The sequence below is a fragment of the Acinonyx jubatus genome, chromosome B1, assembly GCF_027475565.1.
Source record: "Acinonyx jubatus isolate Ajub_Pintada_27869175 chromosome B1, VMU_Ajub_asm_v1.0, whole genome shotgun sequence".
NCBI classification, from domain to species: Eukaryota; Metazoa; Chordata; class Mammalia; order Carnivora; family Felidae; genus Acinonyx; species Acinonyx jubatus.
In genome coordinates, this window is record NC_069382.1 from 101016409 (window position 1) to 101039753 (window position 23345).

A 23345-nucleotide genomic window follows, 5' to 3' on the forward strand; every position below is an offset into this window, starting at 1 on the left:
TTATAAATGTGTTTGCTCATGCAAAGATAGAGTCAAACATTTTAGCACTTTTGAAGGTCTTTGTGCACTTGGATCCTCCTGGATTTGTATCCCTTATTCCGTTAAGAACTTTCTCTGTCAAATTACAAAAATTCTGGTCTAGAATTGATTGGATATAAGATTACCTTTAGTTTTTGAATGAGATTTGGTGTTTAACACAAATTACATATTCCTCATAAGTCAATGTGAAATTTCCTCCATAGATTTGAAAAGTTCTTTCAAAATCAGAATGATTTTCCTATGTTTTGACAGACGCACAAATGAGTTCTTCGCAGGTTGGTATTTCAAATGACCTCTGAGTTTCTAACCTATTTGTTCACGATGTTATTTTCCTCAAATTTCAGAAAAATGTCCAACCCCTAGGCTTGCAGTCTCATCACACCGGAAAGTCCCTCAGATTTTGACCGTGCAGTTGGTTTGGGGACTGGAACTGATACACCACCACTGTTTATCATGTTAATACAAATGTACGTACTTAGAGAGAGAGCTACTGACAAAATGCTAGGAAGACAAAAAAAAAATCAAGGTTCCATATTGATTATATTTTATAGAGAGAAAATGTCATATAAGGATTGATCTGAAGAATGAAGATGATTCAGGTTATATCATCTAAGCTTACATTAGCAAAAATCAGAATTTTCCTTTAGAACCCCAGGAGTTTTCAGAGTCACATCAGACTCTGTTGGAATGAAAGCTGTGTTCCCAAAATAATTTCAGTGATTAAATTACAATTTATTGCCCAGGAAAAAAAAAATGGCTTTACTCCTTTTATAGGACCTGAAATAATGCAATTTTTTTCTTCAGTACAGCATAATGAGAGTTGAGAAGTTATGCTAGGACAATGAGAACCACCTCTGTTTCTCATTACCTTGAACATACAGATTTTGAGTTTTACAGAGTAGTGATTCAGATTTGATCTAGTTTTACAATAGGATCTGATTTGGCACAATGAAGTAAATATTAAGACATTTCTTTCCTAGATGTGGTATTTAAAAGTAGAAATGTGACAAAATCCGGTGTTAACTGCTCTAATCCAATAAGGAATTTACTATATTTCAGTCTGATAGCACACACAAAGAAGCTGAATGGAATTTTTCCATAATGCTATTCTATTCAAGAACAGTTTTATTTTTTGAAAGGGAAAATGTTTATAAGAAATAGCTAAAAATGGATGTTGATATGACTGGAGTTGACTCATTCTTTAATTATTTAGTTCATTTCCCCACATTTGTGAGGGAACACCTTGAATCTATTCCAAAAGGGGAGAAGAGAGTGTCATAGAAAAAAGTATTGCCTGGGTTCAAATTTCTTCTTGGCAAGAAATATGACAAATTCTGACAGCCTTAGTGGCTTCATCTCTAAAATGGGGATCATAATAATACCTCTGGATAATGGTTCTTGTGGGGACTACTGAATAGTAACAGTAGCAGGCACATAGAAACCACTCAAGGAATATAAGGATTAGACAGTCAAAAGGTTAATGTGGATGACTTTTTTTTTTTAAATAATGATCTCTAGGGTTAACAAATTACTAGTAATGGAAACTGGTTAGGTCAAAGGTACATATAGTCTATATGTCTACTTTTTATGAGCTGCACATGATAAGACTGCAAAAATTATGTGCACCCTCCTATCCATACCGTTTTTCATAGACAAGCTAATTTGTTAAGTACTTTTAGGGAAGGACCCATACTGTGTCATTAGGGGAGAGTTTAAATGGTTGTCTAGTAAAAGACTCAGGCAGCTAAATCAGTCTGGACTACTCCACCTCCCTCTGGTTTACTTTTCCCAACTTGGGACCTGAGACGTTTGTGGCTAGAGCTGATAAACCGGCACACTTTTGTGAAGACGGTACGTGTGGTCACATTTGCTCTTATGGAGCACCAACAAGGAGCCACCAAATCAAATTCTGTGGTAAAATCCTCTCTTAAAAATTGCCCATTAACATGACAGCACCAAAAGGAGAAAAATGAATCTGTGAAAATAGTTACTAGAAAGGCTCCAAGTAATATATCAGGACAGCCTGCAGAGGCTTTGGATCAGACCCCGGCCTGGCCACTCGCGTCTCTAAATCTGTTTTCTCATCTGAGAAATGTGGAAAGTTATGTCCTTTACACTGGATATTTTAAGTAATAAGCTAGATAAATTTATAAAGAGAAAGTACTAGATATAATACATTTTGTCAAACATGAAATCACTTATTTTGGTCATCCTAATGAGCAAGTCCTGTATGTGCCATTCATGTTATTTTTTCGCTTAAAAATGGTTTTCTAATTAGGTAGGGGCAAATGATCTATGCATTTTAAGGCAAATTAAATTCAGGGATTAAGAACTGCCAATTATTTAGTGCCTATTTTTGTAGCAGGCGATTTACATATTTGAAAGTCTAATTCTGACAATAACCCCATCAGGGAAATTTTATTATCCCCATTTTACAGATAAGAAAACAGAGCCTCAGAGGAATTAAACAATTTTCCGAGTTCACACAGTGACAGAGTTATTAAGAGCAATGTAGGAAATCATACCCAAGACCTCTGACTCAGAAGCTTGTGTATTTTCCAGTATATCTCATGCCATTCAGCTTCACAACATTTAAAAACTAACCAGGCTTTGTGTCTGTGTGGCCTTAAGGCAGTATGATATCACCACCATGGAACTGTCAGGCACTTGGGCCAAATTACTCACATGAAAGAGTTTTCTTTTTAGCTGTGCCTAAACACAGCAATTCTTAAATGATCCCAAATTATAGGAACGTATTAATAGCAAGCCCCTGGACTCCCTGTTACAGCTCAGAATGCATCCTCACCCCTGTTTCTTTCGGCCCTTTTTATACTCCAGACTTTTCTCATCTCTCTATTTTTGTGTGCATGTATCTTTTGCACCCTTACAATATTGCTGCTAGCTTAGGCTTGCATTGTTCTTCATTGCTTTATAATACATCCAGTTCAGGATAGTGAAAACAGCAATCCATGCTGATTTGGTCAACAACCTGGACCAAAGAATAGTGAGGGAATACCAAAGGCTGAGACTCAAGGTCATCAATAGATTCCTTCCTCTAGAACATAGGAGGAAATGTTTTCTGGATTTACATTAAAAAATATTTTAGTTTTTCCAGCACATAACTGATAAAGTGTAATATATCAAAAATGCTGCTTTTACTAATTGCTATATTAATGTATATATTGAAATGCACAGATATATTGAAATGCAATGAATGAACAAATATATACTTTAAAGTAAAACAGATAGGGGATTTTTTTTTTTTTTTTTTTTTGGTAACAGGAACCCATTTACTACAATCAAAAGAATCTCTCTTTTACAAATCAAGAGTGTCCTCAGGGCACCTGCCTGGCTCACTGGGTAGAGCAGGCAGCTCTTGATCTTGGGGTTGTGAGTTTGGGCTGCAAGTTGGGTGTGGAGATTACTTAAAATCTTAAAAAAATAAACATTTAAACTGTGCAAACCAGAAGTGTCCTTCTTAACTATGGCAAACAGTGCTTGCTTTAAATGTTTTAAGTTTTACCCATTACCAAAAGGATCAAGTCCAAACCTCCTCTAACATGGTCACTACAATCTGCCCAGCCTATGTATCCAATTTTTTTTCTATATTAATTCCATTAACAAAATCAATCCTAGCCAAACTATACTTTTCACTGCCTCTTAATGCATCTTGGTATTTCCTTCCTCTGAACCTTCCCCAAAAACATTTCTGTGGCTTTGATGTTCTCACCCTCTTTGCCGTCAATTCAAACCTTTCCTAAAGTGAATAAATTCTATTTTATAATTTTTATTACTCCCTTGACAATTATGTCTTGGTGTCTGATGCTGTGACTGATATTTGAAAGCCAACTAATTTGGCACTCTTGTGCTGTAAGCACTCTGAGGGCAGGGGCAACATCTGTCTTTCTAATAATACATCCTCAGGATCTGGCAGATAAATATTTATTGAATATCTCAAGAAAGGAAAGAAAAAATGAACTCTTCTTGCAATGTCGTCCTGGAAAATTACTATTCTATGTATTTTTCAGTATGTCTTTCAGCAGTGAGTACAGTGCCTTGAACAAAGCTACATAAACAAATTTCATGAAACAAATTTATGAATTTATTTTAAAGCATGAATTTATTTAAAGTAAGAATAATTTTTCTTTGCCATGTACTAACTTAATCTTTGAAAATTCATGCAAAATTATGTTTGAGGTTTTTAATACAATTTTAGATATTTTTTAACCCAGTGATATTTTGTAAGATAATGGTAATTCTGATGTAAGTTATATTGTATTTAAATGTAATATAGCAATTTTTAAATATACCATTCAACTTCTTAAACAAACTAAAACTCAAGGAAAATATGTTGATCTTATCTACACCTTTATAATTAAGGCGATTTAATTAAGGCAATTTTCTATAGTAATGGTCTCTTTGTTACATTCCCTAAATATGTTACTCCCTAATGTAACATATGTCCCTAATAGGTAACATTCCCTATATCTGTTTTTACTTCCTTCAAACCCCATTGACTCCACATGTCTATCCTTTGACCCAAGATGACTGATCCATTTTTTAGGTTTCTGGGTGTTACTTTTTTCAAGAATTTTTCCCCAACGTCCCACTCCCACCCTCCTCGTGGACTTGAACAGCAAGCCCACCCCCTTATTATATTACATGGTAATTATCTAATTTTCCACTAGACTACAGCCTTTGGGGAACAAGAGCTCTGCTTATTCTTTTATTCCAGCACCTAGCATAATGCATGGCATATAGTATGAGCTTAACAAATATTTATTATGAGAATGATTGCCCTCAGGAAGAATGAAAGGTGGCTCAGCCTTAACGTTTCAACTTTACATTAGTTCAGTGTGTAAGAGTCATCAAATCAGAGGTTATCACTAATTTCAAAAGAATTTTTGAGAACTACTTCAAGAACTGTGTAAGCATCTTTGCCATGGAGAGGGTGGGATGGGGAAGGGATTGAAAGTGAGTCAACAAACAAAAGAATGCCCAGTAGTGATTCAGTGGTATGGCCAGGACTATGACACTGGTTTATACAAGCTTCAGGATTTGTACAATGGTTTCTGCCAGTTCTTTTGTTCAGGTCCCCAGAGTAGTGATGCCAACCACAATAGTCTATGGAGTTAAGTACATGTAGAAACTATACATATACTATATACATATAGAACTATGTATATATACATATACTATACATATACTATATACATATAGAAACTATACATATACTATATACATATAGAAACTATATGTATAAAATGAGACATATATTGGACAAGTATAATTGAGGTGGTGGCCAATCTATAGGCAGAATACTATCATAGTATTGATGATCTTCAGTGTATTCCATTTTTAAACAATTATTTTCCATCTATTGACAATATTTCTATCTATTTTCATGATTGAACCTATTCCGTATAATGGCGGTCCTCAGGAACACTTCATAGTCTTAAAATTATTGAGGATCACAAGGAACTTTGGTTTATGTGGGTTATTGCTATCAGTGTTCATTATATCATATATTAAAAGATAAATTTTTAAAAATATTTATGAATTTATTTCAAAATAACTGTGGTATATCTGCTACATGTTAACATAACATTTTTTTCTGAAAATGACTATATTACCCAAAGAATATAATTTAGTAAGAAAAGTGTCATTGTTTACATTTTTGCAAGTCTTTTTAATGTCTGGCTTAGTAGAAGACAGCTGAATTCTCATATCACTTCTGTATTTACTCTGTATTGCAATATGTTGTTTTGTTTGAAATAGATGAAGAATATCCCATTTCACACAGATATGTGGTTGGAAAACAGCAGCATTTTAATAAGATTCTTAATAATTCTGGATATTCTTCTTTGATGCTACAAAGTTTCTTAAACTTTGTAATTGCAGTGCGGAGTATGAAACCAAATTGGTTAATATTTCATACTCCATTATATTAACATTTTTTGATCTATCTTGTACTTTGGACATTTAACTCGTGAATGATTTTATAACATCATTTGTAATTGGCCATTTGGAAAATACTGGTTCAATGAGTTATGCAGATCTTCAAAATGTCAACATATTTCATTACACAATATCAAAAAACACATTAATTAAAATGATCACAATCTAATTACAAAAGATTTTAAATATGGGAAAGCCACCAAGCTCATAATGGCAGAAACAAGTTTTCTAAATTCTCTATTTTTTACTTGAAAGCTCATATTTTTCATTGAAAATAAATACTTCCAGTTGTTTACCTTGAAGTGACAAGGCTCACTTAACTTGTTTTGAAAAAAAATGTTTGCAAAATATCCAAGTGTGAATACCTATAGTTTGTCAGTTGCCCTTTCAAGTAAAAAAGAAAACAGCTTGGGGCACCTGGGTGGTTCAGTCGGCTCAGGTCATGATCCCAGAGTCCTGGAATTGAACCCCACTCTGGGCTTCCCACTGAATGTGGAGCCTGCTTAACATCCTCGCTCTCTCTCTCTCTCTCTCCCTCTCTCTCTCTCTCTCTTTCCATCTCTAAAAAATAAATAAGTAAAATTTTAAAAAGCAACTAGTTTAGGGGCGCCTGGGTGGCTCAGTCCGTTAAACGTTCAACTTCAGCTCAGGTCATGACCTCGTTGTTCCTGGTTTCCAGCCCTGCACGGAGCTCTGTGCTGACAGCTCAGAGCCTGCAGCCTATTTCAGATTCTGTGTCTCCCTCTCTCTCTGCCCCTCTCCCGCTCATGCTCTGTCTTTCTCTCAAAAATAAATAAACATTAAAAAAATTAAAAAGAAATAAAAAACAGCTAGTTTAGCTCACAACCTAATTACACAAGTGTTTCAATTCAAGACCAACACTGTGCTTTGGTATGCCGCAGAAGAATTTTCTGTGTACTTTCCATTTTACCACACAGAATACTAAGAGGACAGAGTCAAGAGTTTAAATTTAATAAAATAAAAAATCCTTCTGCTTCATCAAAGACATTCTTGAGTGAAAGTGACATTTGTGGTAGTGGGCACTACGACTCCTAGCATGGTTGGGCTGCACTGCCCTGGGCCATCCTCAGGTGCTAGCGGTTTTACCCGCCATTGCTTCTGTGCTGTGAGTGCAAAGATCAACACAGTAAAACAAGCAATTGATGTAATAATACAATAATACAATCTTAGAATTAATGTAACAATAGCTTTGGCCTTGCAGACCTCCCTGAAAGGGTCTCATGAACCCCTAAGGGATGTAGGCTTGAACTAGGAGTTCTCGTAAATAGCCTTGAATGATATTCTTAATTTTATAATCATTTTGAGCTTCCCCCCCAATTGAATAATCATAAAATCATAGTTTAAAAGTAATTTCAGATATAAATAATCAAATCTCTGCCAAACACTTGAATAGGGTATACTACCTAACCCTCACAAAACATCTGTAAGTCAACTATAATTCGTTCCTTTTTTATACTTGAAAAAATGAAAACATTGAAGCTCAGTGAGGCTAACCTATTTACTCCATAGCAAATAATTATCGGAGTCTAGAATTAAATGTAAGTCTGTCTGACTAACGCATGTTCTAATATGTCATATCACCCAAGTCTGAAGATATCTACACACACACACACACACACACACACACACACCACATACATTTTGAGAAGATAGGCATATTGATACATGCAAATCGTGATGTTCTGTTCAAAACAAAAATATCTTTAGGAACTTTCATAAAAATATTCTTCATAGAGTTCTTATAGAACTTGACACATGGATTTGGCCTGTCACGAATCATCTGCATTAATGATAAGTCACTTTAACATCTTTTAGACTCGGTTTCTTCTCAGTGGCAATTTTAAAGCACTATTTCCGCCTCTGGTTTATTCAAACTCCCCACCAACCCTGTGAGATTCATAGACTAGTTAGGGTGCCCTGTCCATGTTTAGGAGGGAACCGATGCTCAGAGAACTTCATGGAACTTCTCAGCCTTTCCCTTTCCACCTGCTTTTCCCTCAACTTCATGCAATTAAGACCAAGTATCTCACATAAGAAAAGCAAACAAGCATACAACCTCCACACAAATGCTTTTCTTAGAACTCTCTGTCCTTTCCCTCAAGTCCAAACTGCTAGGTAAATGAGCTTCTTCCCCATGATCCCACCTTCTCTACCCGCTCTTATCTGGATCCTTCACATCCGAAGACCATAAACTACAATTGCTTAGGTGAAGATCACAGAGACATCGGTAAAGAGTAGCAGTTGCTTCTCAGGCTGACTGTCGTGATTCTGTCACATTCTGCACTGGTCAACGGTCCCTTCCTCCCTTGGCTTCATCAACCCAGTTGCGCCTAGTTTCCTCCTCCCTCTCTGGTCTGCATCTCTTTCTTTGGCAGGCTCCTCTTCTCCCATCAACCCCTGCAGGAACAGAACATTGGTGTTCTGCCATGTTCCATCCTAAGTCTCTTCTTGGCTGTCTTCTTCTCCCTGGCTTCAAGAAACACCCGAATGCTGATGATTCCTGATGATCCTCCAGCTTGGGTCTTCTCTTTTAGGAACAGAGAGAAGACACACTCCTTCCAGTGGACTACATAGTGCTGCACTCAGATATTCCACAATCTCCCCCAACTCAACAAGTTTAAAATAGAACAAAATAGAATGCATTACGTTCTTCCCCAAACTGCCCCTCTCTATATGTTGTTCCTCTTGGCAAAGAGCACCATCATTTGCCTTCTTGCCCCACCCAGCAATCTCCAACTCAGTCTAAACTACTCCTATTCTCCATTACCCTCCAAATTCAATCAACCACTAGGTCCTGCATGTTCTGTTTCCTAAGTATCTCTAGAGCTGTCCCAACCTCTCAATGGGCACTGCCATTGCCTTAGTTCTGACCTAAATTTCTCTGGAAATAACCTCCTCACTGCCATCTCTCTCCTATTTGTCTTCCACAACAACAGCAGACAAAACTTTTTAAAACTCTTATCTGATGACAGTTAGAAACCATAAAATCTGTCCTTGCTTAAAGGCCTTACTAGTTTCCCAGCTATGCACCCCCTTCAGGAGAGTTTTGGCTCCTTGGGCCCACAGATCCTGGTATGGCCTGGCCATGCTTACTCCCACCTGCAATCCAGCCACACCTAACTTCTCCCAGCTCCCAGGACACACCGTGTAATTTGACAATTTCCTAACCTCTTCACTTGCTTTTCTCGGTTTGTGGAATACCCTTCCTTCTCTATCCTTATTTGCCTGGCATTCTCTTCCTCATCCTTCAGAACTCTACACTAAAATCTCTATCAAGAGTACCTTCTAAAGAAGAATTAGCTGTTTCCTTTCCAGTGTTCCTACAGGAACAGGTACGCATATTTATTATAGTGATAATCCCATTTCCATTTATGCCTCAGTCTCCCCACCAGGCTGTGAGCTCCTCAAAATCAGCAAGGACTATGACTTACCTTGAAATCACAGCACCAATATCTGCATAGTACACAGTAGGCACTTAATAAATGTTTGTTAATGAATGCCCAATGACCTGTTCTGGGTCATATCTGTTAAGCGTTGGAGTCACTTCTCCAGATCTTCTGAACAGACACCAAGAGATCCCTTTTTCCCACCTGATTGTCCCATATGCAAAAAAAAAAAAAAAAAAAAATCTTGCACAGTGATGTCAACAACCCTTTTAGCCGTTTAAACATTCTATGGCTTTTGCAAAACTACTTTGTGGAGTATAAACTGTTCCATAAATCCATCTATGGCAGTATTCTCACCTAGGAGCCACAAAACCTTGGGAACCTCATTGGACTGCCCTCTGTGACCAGGTATTTAACAAAAAGACCATAGTTGTTCATATGACCTCGGTAAGGCTGATTTGCATCTTACTTATCTTCATTTCTCTGTGGCAAGAAGAGGGCAAGTATCCTTCATGCTTTCAATACTGACACTGTATCTTAATAAACTGTTTTTTGAGAACATAAAATTTGAGAGTCTAAAAACCAGGTTTGCTGGAAACTAGGTTCGCATTTGGGAAAATGAGATCACTAAATCACTCACTACTCCCCTCGCCCCCGCCTTTTTTTCTGTGCCCTGGCCAGGTTGCTAATTAGGTAACTTCTTATCATAATTACCTAGTCAGCCTTAATGGCTTCACACACTCTGCTCCGTCTCTCACTGGTCCTGTAGGGCCGCTTTTCAATTGTTAAAACAGCTGCTGAGTTTCAAACCGGAGGAGGCTCGGTGTGCGCCGAGGGGGAAGCGCTCCCTGAGTGAAGGCGGTGGTAGGCAGGCGGTGGGGTGAAAAGTGGGACATGAATGCACAGTTTGCACACTCTGCTTTCCGCCTCCCACCTTCTGGATTTAGCTCGTCTCCCCACCCCCGGTCCCCAATCAACCCCAGAGTTCCCCCTTATTGTGCACCCGGGGCTCCCTGACGGTGCGATGGCCCCGCGTACGCTTCTCCCTAGGTTTTGTGGCTTTGAGGGGGTCTCGGTGGGCCTCTCTCTTCTTCCCCACGACTGGCGGGGAGGTAAGAACGGCGGTGCGTCCCCTGAGATGCCGCCCGCGAAGGTCCCCGTTTGGGGAGCGCTGGGTCTCCGTGTGTGTGTGTGTGTGTGTGTGTGTGTGTGTGTGTAAGTGCGCGCGCGCGCGGTGGCGCGCAGCGGGAGGGAGGGAGGAACCGAGGGGGGAGGCAGCGGGCAGAGGAGGGAGGGGGCGGGCGGGCAGCGGTGGGGCGGGAGGGGGAGCGGCTCTGGGCTTCAGCAGTGACACTCGGGAGCGAACACACACTCCCGGCTCGGAGCCGCGAGAGAGCGGAGCGAACCGAGCCGCGCACCCGCCGCCGCCGTCGCCCCGCGCGCCCCGCTCTCCTTGCGCCGCACTCCAGCCAGGCGCCGGTGCCCCGAGCGGCCGCCCGCGGAGCCCGCGACAGCCCCCGCGGGGCTGGCAGCATCCTCGCGGCGCCCAGCCCCCGCACGTTCCCGGCCTTTTAAAAGGACCTCCCGCCACTTCCCCACTCTGCCCAGGAATCCCCCAGCCCCGCGCTGCTCCCCGCTCCACTTCGAAGCAACTTCGGCTGCCGCGCGCCGCCAGCCCTCGCCCGCCTTTGAAGTTTGCAGCGCCCACCGCAAAGTTGGGACACTTCGGCCGATTTAATTTTTCTCTATTATCGGCCTCCTCCTCCGCCTCCCAGCCCCTTCGGTTCCTGAGTACTGGTGCTTAGCATCTTGGCCGGTGCCGGGGACGTGGACTGTTTCGCACACCACACCTCGTGGAGGGATTTTTCCTCTCCCCCTCCCAGGAAAAGCAAACCGATTTTTTTTAAGGTAAGTAACGAGAGGAAAGCAACTCGTGACGTCCCGACGCCTTAGACCGCCACCCCAAGACCTGGTACAAGGAGTGTTCACACCCGAGGGCTCCTCTGGGGTTGGGGGTGGAGGCGCGCATCCCCTAACTCAGAGGGGCCCAGCGAGCTTCTCTGTCGCGGCTGGACGAGGGCGCCAGATCCCGAGGAGCTGAGGGCTTAAGGGGCGTGGAGCAGATCTCCCTCGGTTTTCCACACTGGCTTCGTGGCTGGGCGGCCCCAGCGGTGTTAGGAGGTGGAGAGACCGTGCACGGGCCGGGGACACGGGGTTCCAGGTGCCCAGGGTGCGGCGGAGTCCTGGGAGCCGCAGAGCCTTTATCCCCGACTTGGCCTGGACACTTTACTTTGCCCGCCTGCCGGGAGGGTTGCTGCCTCCCCCTCCGGTTCACCTCCTGTAGCTTTGGCTACAGAAAGTCTGTGAGACTGGGGTCTTGCCGGCGCGTTGAGTGTGGGACGAAACGCAAGGAGTCCGGACTGCGCACCCGGCTCGCGCTCGGGCAGAGCAGGCGCGGGGTCCTGGTGGGCGGCCCCCAGCCGCAGCCAGGGGCTCGGGGATCTCGGTCCGCTTCGGCCAGCCGAACCTCTCCGATTTGGCACCTAGTTCGCGCTCTGCCTCGGAGGCGAGCATCGTTAGAGAAACTTCCTTGAGCTGAGCAGGGAGGCCTGGGACCTGATCTTGCTTTTGCCGGGGTACCAGAGCAGCCACCGAGGGGACGCTCCTTCTCGCCCCAGACCGAGCGATAGGGCGTACGTAGTGCCCTAGACCTGTCTGTGCACCAGTGGGTGCTCGCTCCAGTCCGCCCTACCTTCAGTACTGAGGTGAGACTTGGGGCGGCCCCGACACTCAGGAATGAACGAGTGGTTCCAGGTCCCCGCTGTTCCCCTGGGACACTTCGCAAACTGCAAAATTTAGGGTGTGGTTTCGTTTCATTTTGCGCCCTTCCTGCCCCCTCCCCCCCCCCGTCCCCCCGCCCGAAGCTGGAGAATTCCCCTTAGCCCTCCGCACCGGGTCCGCGTGGGTCGCGGAGGCCCTCGGAGTTTGCCGCGGGCACCTCTGCAAAGGGCGCTGAGCTGACCTTCGGGCAGGTCGCGGTTGTGCTCCCGGCCCCCTTCGGGGCGCTGTCCATCTCCTGCTCAGGGTGCAAGTAGCTCAGTGAAACCAAGACCTTGAGCGAAAAATGAACCTGAGAAAATGTCTCTGGGTTTGTTTTTTGGGTTGTTGTTGTTGTTGCTGTTGTTGCTTTCTTTTTTCTTTTTCTTTTCTTTTTGTTTGTTTGTTTTTTTTTTTCACATAGTTCCTTTTAGCAACTTAGTTGGACTGGTAAATTCGTCCACTTCGCATCATTCGATCCTACTATATCAAAGAAGAATTTATTTCTTCATTTAGTCCCTGACCTCTCCAACCACACTACCCCCTTTCCCCCACTCCCTCACCCACCCCTTCTTTCGCCTCGCTTCCTGAACCCTTTTTTCTTTTCTGAAGGAGGGAATCTCCGCACCTCCTCCCCTTTTCCTCCCACCCGGGCTCTGAGCGCCTGTGAGAACCCGGGGAGTCGTCAATGGAAATAAATAGGACCCAGCTCCATTCTCCGCCCCCTTCAAACAAGTAGAATCCTCCCTGGGCTCACAGAAGTAGAGATAAAACATCCCTCCAGAGGGAGCGCTTTGGAGGATTTGATGGGATTGAACTGTTTTATTATCCTGAAAGATGTGATGGATGGACGAGACAGCAAATACGCGTACGGAGAGCGATCAGTAGTTATTATTATTAATTATTGTTTAGTAACAGTGATCGTAAGGCCATACCCTAGCTGAAGACCGTGTTTATATTTGGTTTTGATTTTGTGTCAGTCTCTTATTACAGTGGTTTCAGAAAGTGAGTACACCAAAGGGGTATTAATTTCTCACACTCATTCTGCATGTGGAATTAATTAAATGTCAAAAAGATACTGTCATTTTACCAAAGTCTTGACCTATGAACTTTTAGAAGGTTGCAGTCTTATGAAATGCCCTCCTTTGCCTCAGTCTGTCTCCTTAAAGTTCAAAAAACATGGCAACATAATTAATTATAGTCCCAATTCCCATTTTCAATCTAAACCTATATGCAGGATTACATTAAAATATCCCATCATGTATCCTTTAAAAGTGACTCTGATGAGTTTGAATTCTTCAGGAGGGGGAGTCCGCTGGGAATGAGGGGTCCAGAAGTTAGAAAAATTGGTGACTATTTCAGATTTCACTAAAAAAACCCTTTAATTCTCCCTTTAAAGAAAGAAATTACAAGTGTTTTCTCTGCATAATTCTTAACTTCAGTGAATATCCTTAATCCTTACCACACACTAGAAACATAACAGCTTGCAGCTTTGTCTGTATTGTTTTCATTTTTATGTCAGGACGTTTGATTCATTAAACCTGTATGTGGAAGTCACAGGCTCCACGTGGCAGTAACACTCCGTTTTAATTAGTAACTATCATAAAAAAGAAGCTAGAACTCTGTAATGGGCCTAAATTGCTAGGAATTATGTGTGGTTTAAATTACGCATTTATTTCAGCAGAAATGAAACCATGAATATAAAACATCTTTTAATCACTTGCAGACACAGCTTTTATCTCCTAAGATGTAACAAAATATATAATTGAAAAATACCCTTCTAAGAATGAGGGAAGCCCTCACCCTCCGTTTATTTGTCCTGGGTCTATTGAGCATTCATGTGGCAACATATGAATGGTAAAAAAGCAAAGAGTGATGTCATAACCTTGGCAACACCATGCTGAGGGAATGCTTACATTCAATGTAGCCACAGTGGATCAGTCTTCGGATAACTTAATGTAGCGAATGTTTCAATCAGCTTCATGAACCTGGTGATTCAGATTTTAGTTTTCTCACTTGGATTTATTGACTATACTCTCCGTGTATAATACGGGAAATTTTGTGTTGTTAAACTATAATTATTTGGAAGGAAGGAGGGAAAGGTAGAAATAAAATGTATCTGTCCATTGTTATCTTCCCATGTTCATTTCTGTAGTATTTCTAGTCAGTCTATGAAGAGGTCAGAACTTTTATTTTAAAACTGATTGTGTTTTTGTTGTCATTGTTAGGACAGAACTTATTTTTCATTTTGCAGCTATGAATGAGTAGATATTGGAATTGTGACGACTATGCCTGAGTTAACAGATAGCAAGAAATAGTAAGAATTCCACATAATGTGCATGGATTAAAATTATTTTAGTCTTTTTTTCCTTAGTTATTCCAGTGATAAAGTAGTTGAGTCTAGTGACCAAGCAGTGTTCTCACACTGTTTTGCTCCCTCTTTTCTTGTCAGGTCTTGCTTTGGGGAGCCCTGCACCCATAGTACCATCCAAGTAATAAATGGAACTTGCCAGGGTCAGTTCCCATCAGCTTAGGCACCAGGAAGAAAGCATATCCCATAGTCATCTATACTGGGTCAAAGGCAAGTGTAATCTACAAAACTAATTCAGATTATTCACTTGACCTTGAAACAATGTCTAGAACCTGTAAATGTTTATTTTGGAGCAATTATTCTGAAGAATATATTTTTTTTTCTTTTCTAGTTGGCTCAGTCATTCATAGAAGCACCAATTAAACAAGTTATGTAGTTGAGTAGTAAACAGTAAATCGCACCAAATCTTTGCTTTCAAACTGATTTCAAAATTAAAGTCCTCAAATATTTAAATATTCCATGTAAAAATGCCTGGCCACTTAAACCCCAAAGTTAGGATAAATTTTGCCTTGTTTCCCGTTATATTACAGTGCACATTGACACCTACGACACACATAATCATGCTTCCGCATGTTATTTTTCACCTAGGAAGAAAAGGAAATACTGTGCCACTGTTGTTAAAAAGGAAAAAAAAAAAGAATCACATAGTATGACATAGAAAAACAAAACTAATACTTTATCGCATCGTATAGTGGTATGCTGATCCTAAATTCGGTTGTATTTCTGGGAAAAAAACAAAGCATGTTATGATGAGTCTGTGTTTGGACCTGTGCATAGAGATCTCTTGCCACTCCTCAGATGACACCTGACATTTGATGTCTGTAGCCCACCAGTGCCCAAACCAGTGACAAAAGCAGGTGTGTTCCCAGCTGCTTACTTCCGAAACACATTCCCTGAACCCGAAGGTGCTATATTCACACCTTCCCCCTTTCTTTGGGTATCTTACTACAACTGCAAGCCACCTAATCTGTGTATTTTAGTATTCTGAAATATTCGGAAATTATAAACTATATAATATTAATTCACCTGATAAAAAAAGGTATTGTTAGTTTTGCATTTTAAAAATTAAGGGTAAGGTAGTTGATCAGTAATGGAACAAAAGTGAACTAGCGATATGTTTCTGCAGATCTTTCCCTTTGGGATGAAGAGACAGACTTGACCACAGAACAGCTGGATATTGGGTCCTGTTACATTGTCAATTTTTTTTAAGCACTCACTAAGCTAAAATTGACTTAAACTTTAAAGTCCACAGACCTCAAGTCTTTAAATATAGAAACATCCAAGATTATATCTCATTATTCCTTCCGCAATTATCCATATCCCTTGGAAACTGATATATTTTAGTAAGTTGGTGGATAGTTTGGGGTTTTGATTTGTTAATTTTTCCTGTATCAAATTTGAAAAGGACATATATTTAATATCTTATATATTTCTCTGAAATATTTATTTTTAGTTTCACTTGTGAAAACTCTGGATCTTTAAAAAAGAAAAATATGACAGAATGTATATAGTTAACTTTTCCAATGGCTCTTTTAATTGTTCTTTTGAAAGAATTTGCTGCCTTCTATATAGTTATTAGAAAAGAAAAAAAAACTTTTTTAGAAACAACAGGAAATAGGGGCACCTGGGTGGCTCAGTCTGTCAAGCCTCCGACTTCTGCTCAGGTCTTGATCTCACAGTTGAATTCAAGGCCCGTGTCAGGCTTGTGCACAGAGCCTGGAGCCTGCTGCAAGTTCTGTGTCTCCCACTCTCTCTCTACCCCTCCTGGCCCCTGTTCACACTCTGTCTTTCTCTCTCTCTCAGAAGTAAATGAACATTAAAAAAATAAAAAAGAAAGAAACAACAGGTTATATAAAGTTTGAAAAGAACTCAATAAAAACGTGAATACACATGACTAGAAATCAGCTCAAATGAAGGAAACTCTTGGACACAGTGTGGACATTTTACATTTAATAACCAAATAACAAAAATCGAGTTAGCAACATGCACTCATGTCTGTTTTCTAATTGGAATGCTTACAGCCAGTATCACAAATAGTGGTCCTGACTGTAGTCTACAGTGACCGTACAAGTTTCTGTCTTCTCCCTAACATGAAAGCAAGGCAAACACTCTCGTATTCCAGCTGTGTGCTCAGAGGACGTGTACTCCACGATCTAAAGACATAGCCGAAAAATATGGACTCTATTCATATAGGCATTTTATCCATAACTAAAAGTCATCGTAACTACATCTTGTTCTCTGAGGCAATTGTCCTTGTGTACACAGATCTAGACAAAATGAGACTGAAATTTATCATTTTTAAAAAATGTTGATTTATTTATTATTTTCGAGAGAGAGAGAGTGCACAAGCACACAAGTGGGGAAGGGGCAGGGAGCCAGAGGGAGACACAGAATCTGAAGCAGGCTCCAGGCTCAGAGCCAGAGGCAGGGCTCAAACCTAGGAACCATGAGATCATGACCTGAGCTGAAGTCAGATGCTTAACCGACTGAGCCACCCGGGAACCACTGAAATTTATCATTTTCTAAAAGAAAGAGTAAAACCTGAACTGATCATTAGAAAGACTTGTGAAGGGTGATATCTTGTTTTTGAAATCACCATGACTGCTGTTTAATACAGAAACTATGAGCAAGTGTTTATTTGCAAAGATAGAGAATACCATATCTGGATAGTTGACAAACAAAATGAGGGGTGACGTTGTGATACTTGAAAATATTATGTTTACAAGAGAAAAGCTTGTGTAAAGGGCTTGATTTATTTAGGGTTAGTTTCTCCAACTTAGGTGCATCCTGGAGTATAGGTGGTTACAATTTATAGCACATGGTAGTGAAAAGTTAAACCTCAGCAATCCATGTGAACCTAAGAAATGGCTTTGATTACTCCCTTTTGTTCAGGCCATGTGTACTCTAAGCTCATGGGCATTTCCAAATGTCACATTATGCATTTTATTTCTGTTATAAAATATGTCTCTGATTAAATTATCAGAGTCATACCAAAATAATCTCACATAAAAATACACATACTTGATCCTTTTTAGTTATCTTGTTTAAAATACATTTAAAGACAGGTAATAAATACATGTTACCCGTAAGAATACACTAGTATATATGTCATGATTTAAATCTAAATATTATTCATATGTTGATAGCACTCAATAAATGTTGTAATTCATATTAAGTCACAGCATTCACTAAAATTCACTGATACCATCCAAAGCTTCAAGTTGGGATTGTTTCAGAAGTAACTGGATCCTATAGCTGAAGAGATATTTGTTGCCAACAGTGGTGACAGAGATCAGAAACAGCACTGGTAGTTAAAACACCTGGAAAACTGAGAAAAGACAGCAATCATTTATCTTTTGGCCTTCCCAAGTCTCAAATATTTCAGTTCGAGGGGTGATCCTTCGAAGTTTGCTAAAGTGTGCTATGAAAACATAGGACTTTTTTTTTTTATGGAAAATGAAACTGCCTCTTAAATAGAAGACAAGGATTTGATACTCCAATGATCACGGTAGCAAGTACAACCATATTAGTAGATGGACAAAAGGGCAGGTCCCCTGAGGTACTGGGGGAGCCGTCCTGCCCCCAAATGTTACCAAGGCCTCTCATGGTACTAAAATGCTACCTTCGAAAGATGATTTTTTTTTTTTCCTTTTTAAAGTAATTTTATTTGTCAGTGTCCCCTATAAATATGAAAATACCCCTGGGAAGGAAAACAGGGGAAGGTCATTGCTAACATCTTACAGAGATGTTAATAGCTAGATAAAGCCAGATTGGAAAGAATTTTAGAGAAGGGAGATACTTATCTTTGTATCTCTTAGCCTCTCCTTTGGACAGCCTACCCTTAGTGTGTATCTGCTTTTTTCCCTTCCTCTTCCCTTCCCTTCCCACCGGTAATTGACTCTCAGTTTCTTATACTCTAGTGTAACTTAACCCCGGGGCCAGCCTCAGGGGCCACACTTGGAAGGTCTCTTGTGCTTAGTCGAATGCTCTTCTGTCACCATCTTGAAATTCTTACTTTTGAACAAGAGGTCTTGTACTTTCCATTTTACACTGGGCCCACAAAATACGGAATTCACCTTCTTTCTTCCTTGATGTAAATTTAAGATATGGAATCTTGATGTTGAGGAATCGGTGAGGACACTTGAGATTATCTTTGCAAGGTTAGGTCTACTGAGTATTTGTATTTAAAAACATATCTTTTCAGTAAAATGAAGGAAACAGGATACTCTTTTAAATAATTGAGGCACTGAACAGATATCTAGTGTTGCTCTTGTAAAGCACAGGTCTCTAAAAAAGGGGGTCCTCTTTCCCTCACAAGATGCCTCATTATGATGAAATGAGAAAATATCAGAAACCCTATCTATACTGACTTTTATGTATAAAGAGGGAAAAGAAGTTCTGTTAACATTATGTAATAGATCTAATGTCAAAAGCACTCTTATTCAGTGTATCAGATGGTCAATGAAAAAGAAATAATGGCAGAGGTCACATCTTCTATGACGTAAAAATAATGTCAGGTGAAAATAGGGCATTCCAATCTCCAATTCTCTGACAAGAAGTCAACCCTACCTGAAAAAATGACATGAAGTATAGGATTACATCCAATATAATCAACTAGGATACTCACTGTGGCATAGAATGCCTTGTTATTTTATATATATGAAATACAGGTATATATTTTTTAATCACAATTCCAAAAGATTTGGGAACAACACATTAGAGAGCCAGAGGTCTTAAACAGAAAGCTGAAAGAGCCCTCAAATAAATTAGTCACCACTGTCTTCAAAAGTATTCTTAGTTATATGTATACGCATTTGATAATTCCTCTGTTACAAGTAAATAGATGATACATTCCATTATGCTCTGAAAATTTTCAGTATTCTAAGAGTTAAAAAAAAGTTGTCTAATCTGCTCTAGTAAAAATATATAAAGTGCTACATTTGGAAATTTTTATTTGAAATTTTATTGTTTATTGTAAAGTTGCTAGTTACTAACTTATGTTAAAGTTGCTTCTGTGTTTTGAATTCACAACAGTTAATGGAAATTATTCTACTTATTAACAATATTATAACTTTGTAAAACCCATTGATTGTTTACAAGGTACTTCCACATTCATCATTTACCTTAATCTTCACAGGAACCCAGTGAGGAAGATAGTAACCCTCCTCCTGCTGAGAAATCTGAGACTCAGTTAAGAGACTTCCCTACACTCATTCACACACTTCTAAAATAAAGTAGGGACTCATGGTTTCATAAGCAAAATTGGTGGAAATGTCTAAAAATTTTTAATTGAGATTAATTGCCAAATTAATTTGCAAGGATGCATTTGCTTGGAAAATTTTTCTTTTACAATTTAATGATTAAAAAAGATCATTAATTTAGTCTAAATTGATAAGACCTTAATCACAGACAGTTTATGTGCTAGATGTTTGTTTGCTGGTTTTGGTAATTAACTTACTAGAGAAGTTTTTACAGAAAAATGATTACAATTTTTGACTTTTAATCAATATGTGTTAAGGTACAACACTGAAAAATTAATAATCTGCAGAATCCCTTTTTAAAATAGTGGTATTTCATAATAATAATTCACCTCTAGACTCATTCCATTATTCCACTAATAATATGGCACTTTTGAGAGATAAGATTTGAAGTTACGTCTCTTTTAAAATTATTTAAATAAATGATTCCTCCCCCTCCCAAGTTGGATGAAATTACACACTTCAGTGGAATGAAAGTTATTGTAGACACATATGATAGGATATTCCAAATATTCTAAACATTTAAAGCCCTTTAAAACATAATGAGGAATAAGTAAGTTCAAACAGTGAAGATATTTATACGCACACTCATATTAACATTTCAGCCAGCGACGTCAATCTGTAATTGAAAACAATCTCTATATTTAAAGTTTTATTCACATTTACAAAACAATGACAACAAAGAGGCAGTTTTGAGACATTTTTTTCTCTTGGCAGGCTCTATCTTGTGTAACGACCAATGAACATTGTTGACCCTTGACACTCACCAGCAGCAGCCTTTCCCCAATGCTTAAAAAAAAAATTTTTTTAAAGGAAAACCACACCTAACGGTAGATCTTACTTTTGGAGGAGGGGAGGGATAAAATAATTGTGGTCAGTGTCTTTTGGTTTGTCATCTCTCTGTTGTAGACTTAGGAGCTTGTGTTATTTCATCATAATTTACTATAAACTCTTCATTAAAAGTGACCTTGGGGTCTGCCCGCACTATCTGCCTTTTGAGTGCCCTGTTCTTTAATCATCTCTTAATCCAGAAATAATAATGCAGAACATCCCAGGAACTGAGCCTGATCCTCAGCTCTCTAATCTCGACACGTGCATCTGAAATCCCTTGCTAGATCTAGTGCCTAAAAAGCCTGAGAACACTCACCTTTCAATCCGCTTAGTCCATCTTTGTTTATTAAACAATATTGATGCCCTCAGATATGGTCTATCAAGGCTAACAAAAAGAATATTAAGAATTTCCTCCTGTTTATGTGATTATTTTTTAAAACCCAACATCTTGGCCTTTCCTCTGCGTTTCTAGTCAGTCTTTAAATAGGAACCTAATCTGTTACCTGATAGATTAGGTAAATTCAGATAGAATGACCTGATGCTGAAACTCTTTCTGATACCTGTTTGAAGAGCAAGTCAAAACATGTATCTTTTGTTGTTGAATAAAATTTTGCAACTAGTTTGAGAAGCCGTTTTATACTATTTATACATAAATAGGACCTTTTCTCATTGTAAAAAAGCATTCACACCCACCATTTTAAACCTCATTAACAACCCTGAGAATAAATGTTTTCCATTTATGGATGAGGAAACTCAAAGAGTATTAAGAGATTTGCTAAAAGTACAAAAGCCAATAATGGTTTGGTCAGAACTCCTTCAACTCAGATCTTCTTACTCAAAGTCTAGCGATCATTTTCTATTTTACTTTGGCAGCCTTTTAACCGTCCCCAGGCTTGGAGACATGAGACCAGAGAGTGAGATACAGAAAGAAAAGAGAGGTGATGCATTAACTATCCTCTCTTTGAGGTTCTCTCAACTGTGAGATTGTCACGAACCAGTGTCCTTGGAGAATATTATCTCATCTCTCTGAAGACAGGGCTCTACATTTGTAGTTTGTTTTTGGCCTTGGATTTTATAAGAGGGATCGCCGAAGAAATCCATATTTTAAAACTGTTACTTGAACTTATTTCTTTTTACAAGAACACAACAACTACATACTTGTGTGCCCCTTGCTTTTTTTTTTTCCTTTTTTTTTTTTAATCTGGAAATAATAACTTAGGGTTTAATCATTTGAACTATTTAAGGTTCCTGGTACATCTGTCTCACTCTTCTATATTTGAAGTATATTATCTTGATTACAGTATGTTTAATGACTACTTTGATTTTGTCCTTGCTTTGGCACTTGAGGCCACTTCCAAAACTCTTTGATAGCAGACAGGCTTTAATGCTGTCATGTCAAAATAACTGCCAGTGGGGAGGAAAGAAGCAAAGCTTCAGGACCATCAGGTATTTGGGAGAATATGGGATTAGGTCCATGGAATCAAATGCCAGTTCTTAGCTATGGTATTTACTGTTCTACGGTAATAATTATTTCTTCTTGATAGCATCTTATTTCTTAGTAGTATATTTGCCAACTTCATTAGGTATATGAATAAATTAGGATCTTGTCACAATCTCCTAAAAAATTCCACTAGTTACTGGGCTTTAAGTTAAACACAGACGTATTCCCCAGAGAGAATAAACCTGCATATCTTCTTGTTTTTTAATCTAAAGAAGGTAAAGAAAAGAGAAAGCTGTGAAATTGTGTGGATGTAATAATAGTTCTCAAAGTAAAAGGAAGAAAGGATATGTATAATCTCCATGTCGTCCATGGTAAATATATGTTTAAAACATTAACATTTGGAATGAGTGAAAATTAGAAATCAGAAAGTGCAAACAATGAGGGGCACATGGCTTGGTCAGTCGGTAGAATGTGCGACTCTTGATCTCGGGGTTGTAAGTTCCAACCCAACATTGGGTGTAGAGATTACTTAAAATACTTAAAAAAAATTTCAAGCAATGAAAATGCTGGAGAAGAAAATCATCGTGCCACCATAACCAGATAATCGGTCGTGGAATTGAAAGACACAGATCTACTCAAAGTGCAGCCCATGAACCATCAGCATCATATCTCTGGGGAGCTTGTTAGAAAGGACGAGTGACAGGCAGACTTTTTGAATTAGAATCTGCATCTTCACAGGAAAGTTGAGTGATGTGAATCCACATTAAGATTTGAGAAGCACTGGTCTATAGCATTCCTATTCCCTGATCAGAAAGTATCCCAACCAAACCATATTTCACCTATTTTCAAGGAAAAAGGTTCTCTTGAGTAATGCACTGTGTTATTCTTACATGTCCTGGTAACAACAGAAAAAAATGCTTCCCTATACCAGGCCTCTGGACCATCCGGCACATACCACCCCTCTATGGCAGCCAGCCAACGAGTTTCCATGAGGCCCACCTCAAAAGATTAAAGAAATACTTCCCAGGTCTTTAAGTTTTATAAAACAACCTATTTTATACCCATAAAATTGTCAAAAGCATCCATAACTTGTTTCCTATTTAGCTTATTATGTCTCTTATGAAACAAATCCCATAAATCAGCAATAATAGTTAATTTTATTACTTTCAATTTCATTTATTTGTTACACACAAAATGTCATGTAGATGCGCTTGGTGTTGTTC

At 39.4% G+C, this 23345-nt stretch overlaps 1 protein-coding gene across 1 annotated transcript in view; it reads left to right on the forward strand.

The window, feature by feature from the left end:
* Positions 1-10783: 10783 nt before the first annotated feature.
* Positions 10784-23345, forward strand: part of NDNF (neuron derived neurotrophic factor) — a 40800-nt gene continuing 28238 nt past the window's right edge. Inside the window, exon 1 of the mRNA XM_015077490.3 lies at positions 10784-11312. The gene's annotated coding sequence lies outside the window, so the exon portion shown is untranslated. The remainder of the gene's footprint in view (positions 11313-23345) is intronic.